The following is a 4,649-nucleotide window of genomic DNA, read 5'->3' on the forward strand; positions in this document are numbered from 1 at the left end:
GTCTCTAGGTAGTTTTTGATTTCCTCTTTGATTTCTTCAGTGATCTCTTGGTTATTTATTAATGTATTGTTTAGCCTCCATGTGTGTGTTTTTTACATTTTTCTCCCCCTGTAATTGATTTCTAATCTCATAGCCTTGTGTTCGGAACAGATGCTTGATATGATTTCAGTTTTCTTAAACTTACTGAGGCTTTATTTGTGATCCAAGATGTGATCTATCCTGGAGGATGTTCTGTGTGCAGTTGAGAGGAATGTGTAATCTGCTGTTTTTGGATGGAATGTCCTATAAATATCAATTAAATCTATTTGGTCTATTGTGTTATTTAAAGCTTGTGTTTCCTTATTAATTTTCTGTCTGGATGATCTCCATTGGTGTAAGTAAAGTGTTAAAGTTCCCTGCTATAATTGTGTTACTGTCGATTTCCTCTTTTACAGCTGTTAGCAGTTGCCTTATGTATTGAGATTCTCCTATGTTGGGTACATATATATTTATAATTATTATATCTTCTTCTTGGATTGGTCCCTTGATCATTATGTAGTGTCCTTCCTTGTCTCTTGTAACATTCTTTATTTTAAAGTCTATTTTATCTGATATGTGTATTGCTACTCCAGCTTTCTTTTGATTTTCATTTTCATGGAATATCCTTTTTCATCCCCTCACTTTCAGTCTGTATGTGTCCCTAGGTCTGAAATGGGTCTCTTATAGACAGCATATATATGGATCTTGTTTCTGTATCCATTCAGCAAGCCTGTGTCTTTTGGTTGGAGCATTTAATCCATTCACATTTAAGGTAAATATCGATATGTATGTTCCTATTACTGTTTTCTTAATTTTTATGGGTTTGTTTTTGTAGATCCTTTTCTTCTCATGTGTTTCCCACTTAGAGAAGTTCCTTTAGCATTTTTTGTAGAGCTGGTTTGGTGGTGCTGAGTTCTCTTAGCTTTTGCTTGTCTGTAAAGCTTTTGATTTCCCCATCGAATCTGAATGAGATCTTTGCTGAGTAGAGTTCTCTTGGTTGTAGGTTCTTCCCTTTCATCACTTTAAGTATATCATGCCACTCCCTTCTGGCTTGTAGAGTTTCTGCTGAGAAATCAGTTGTTAACCTTATGGGAGTTCCCTTGTATGTTATTTGTCATTTTTCCCTTGTTGCTTTCAATGATTTTTCTTTGTCTTTAATTTTTGTCAATTTGCTTACTATGTGTCTCAGCATTTTTCTCCTTGGGTTTATCTTGCCTGGGACTCTCTGTGCTTCCTGGACTTGGGTGGCTACTTCCTTTCCCATGCTAGGGAAGTTTTCGACTATAATCTCTTCAGATATTTTCTCAGATCCTTTCTCTCTCTCTCTTCTCCTTCTGGGACCCCTATAATGCGAATGTTGTTGCGTTTAATGTTATCCCAGAGGTCTCTTAGGCTGTCTTCATTTCTTTTCGTTCTTTTTTCTTTATTCTGTTCCACAGCAGTGAATTCCACCTTTCTGTCTTCCAGGCCACTTATCCGTTCTTCTGCCTCAGTTATTCTGCTATTGATTCCTTCTAGTGTATTTTTCATTTCAGTTACTGTATTGTTCATCTCTGTTTGTTTGTTCTTTAATTCTTCTAGGTCTTCGTTAAGCATTTCTTGCATCTTCTCGATCTTTGCCTCTGTTCTTTTTCCAAGGTCCTGGATCATCTTCACTGTCATTATTCTGAATTCTTTTTCTGGAAGGTTGCCTATCTCCACCTCATTTAGTTTTTTTCTGGGGTTTTATCTTGTTCCTTCGTCTGGTACAAAGTCCTCTGCCTTTTCATTTTGTCTATCTTTCTGTGAACGTGGTTTTCCTTCCACAGGCTGCAGAATTGTAGTACTTCTTGCTTCTGCTGTCTGCCCTCTGGTGGATGAGTCCATCTTAGAGGCTTGTGCAAAATTCCTGATGTGACAGACTGGTGGTGGGTAGAGCTGGGTGTTGCTCTGGTGCGCAGAGCTCAGTAAAACTTTAATCCGCTTGTCTGCTGATGCATGGGGCTGAGTTCTCTCTCTCTTGGTTGTTTGGCCTGAGGCGACCCAGCACTGGAGCCTACCTGGCTCTTTTGTGGGGCTAATGGCGGACTCTGGGAGGGCTCACGCCAAGGAGGACTTCCCAGAACTTCTGCTGCCAGTGTCCTTGTCCCCACGGTGAACCACAGCCACCCCCTGCCTCTGCAGGAGACCCTCTAAAACTAGCAGGTAGGTCTGCTCAGTCTTCTATGGGGTCACTGCTCCTTCCCTTGGGTCCTGATGTGCACACTACTCTTGTGTGCCCTCCAAGAGTAGAGTCTCTGTTGTGACTCTGAGTCTCTGAGTACAGTTGAGACTCTGAGTGGAGTCGCACAGACTCTGGGTCCTGTGAAGCTTCGATGCTTTGTGGTTCTGGAAATCCTATAAGAGACGGTCCACAGCAGGCGAAGCTAATGCTCTCAGTGGAGGTGGTGAAGCCAGAGATCTTCAGTTCAGACTGAAGGTGCCGATGTACATACAGAACAAAACCATCTCGTGTGAATGTAGTTCAGGCAGGTTTAACGTGAATGCAGCCATGTTAATGCCTAGCATCTTCTATCTTGTGCTTCCCCTCAGGGACCCCCTCCTCAGTTCCTGAGGCTCCTGTAAGTCATGTACAGAGGAATGGAGAGTGGGCTCTGTCCAGTCTGAGCCCTGAGTTACCCTGTGTGTATCTTAGGATACTTTGTATTTCTGTGGTGTCTGTTGTAACATCACCGCTTTCATTTCTGATTTATTTGGGCCCTCTCTTTTTAAAGAAACATACTACTATTTTATTCTTTACAGAAGCTTAATAAATGTTTGATCTACTACCCTTACTCTATTTATACTTTTTGCAGTGAGACTTTTACTTTTGTTTGTTTTCTTGTTACTATCAATAATTAGTGAGACTTTTAAGCTTAAGTAAATTCCTTCAACATTGCATATAAGGCTGGTTTAGTAGTGATGAACTGTTTTAGCTTTTGCTAGTCTGGGAGACTCTTGATCTCTCCTTCAATTCTTTTTTCCCCCATAAATTTATTTATTTATTTACTTTTGGCTGCGTTAGGTCTTCATTGCAGTGTGTGGACTTTTCTCTAGTTGTGGCAAGTGGAGGCTACTCTTCGTTGTGGTGTGCGGGCTTCTCATTGCAGTGGCTCCTCTTGTTGCAGAACATGGGCTCTAGGTGCTCAGGCTTCAGTAGTTGTGGCTTGCGGGCTCAGTAGTTGTGGCTCATGGGCTCTAGAGCACAGGATCAGTAGTTGTGGCACACAGGCTTAGTTGCTCTGTGGCATGTGGGATCTTCCTGGATCAGGGCTCGAACCCTTGTCCCCTGCATTGGCAGGCAGATTCTCAACCACTGTGCCACCAGGAAAACCCTCTCCTTCAATTCTGAATCATAATCTTGCTGGTAGGGTATTCCTGTTGTAGACTTTTTCTTTTTAGCCCATTGACTATATCCTATCATTCCTTCCTAGTCTGCAAATTCTGCTGAGAAGTCATCTGACAGTCTTATGGGAATACGTTGAACATAACTAGACCCTTTTATTTCACTGCTTCTGTGATCCCTCTTTACATTTTTAAATTTTTGGTGCTTTATAATATGTCTTCGTGTGGACCTGTTTGTCTTCATCTTGTTTGGGTCTCTGTATTTCCTGGACCTGGATGTGTGTTTCCTTCCCCAGGTTAGGAAAGTTATCAGTTACTATATCCTCTAATAAGTTCTCTGCCCGTTTCTTTCTTCTCCTCGTTCTGGGACCCCTGTAATGCTCATGTTAATATTCTTGATGTTGTCTCAGAGGTCCCTGTACCTATAGTCTTAATTGTTTTTTCTTCATGCTATTCAGTTTGGGTGATTTTCACTACTCTGTTTTCCATTTCACTGATCTGTTCTTCTGTATCATATAATGTGGCTTCTCTCGTGTGTGTGTGTGTGTGTGTGTGTTTAACCTCTTTTATTGTATTGTTCACTGTTTGGTTCTTTTTGACATGTTATTACTCTTTGTTGAAATTCTCACTATGTCCATGTATTCTTCTCCTGACTTGGGTGAGCATCTTTATAATCATTACTGTGAACACTTTTTTTTATTGGGTAGAATGCTTATCCCTGTTTTATTCAGCTCTTTTTCTGATGTCGTGTCTTGTTACTTCATTTGTAACATATTCCTCTATTTCGTTATGTTTCCTAATTCTCTGTGCATTTCTATTCATTAGGTTCAGGTTGTTACATTCCCGGGTGTCAGAGAAGTGGCCTTATATAGGAGATGACTGATAGGGCCCAGCAGCTCATTGTCCTCTGACCAGCAGAGTCACATGCTCCAGGGATGTCCCCTGTGTGGGCTGCACAAACCTTTCTCTTACAGCAGGGCCAACTGCTGTAGACAAGCTGGTAGGCGGTGTTGGACCCTGGCCTAAATGGCTGTGAACTCCTGTATGTGATTGCCGTGGGTGTGCTGATAACCAAGGCAGCCCTCCGTTATGGGTGGCTGTGTGGTGCTCCAGGTGCACAGGCAGACAAGGTAGGCCCCCATTGTGTCTGGTTGTGAGGCCTTCTGGTGCAGGAGTGCTATGGACATGGTGGTAAATGGGGCAGGACCCTGATTCTAATCAGTTCCAGGGAAGACTCTAAAATGTTGCTTGCCAATGTCTCAGCTCCT

Source organism: Leucopleurus acutus (genome assembly GCF_964270905.1).
Source record: "Leucopleurus acutus genome assembly, chromosome: 20".
Classification (NCBI taxonomy): domain Eukaryota; kingdom Metazoa; phylum Chordata; class Mammalia; order Artiodactyla; family Delphinidae; genus Leucopleurus; species Leucopleurus acutus.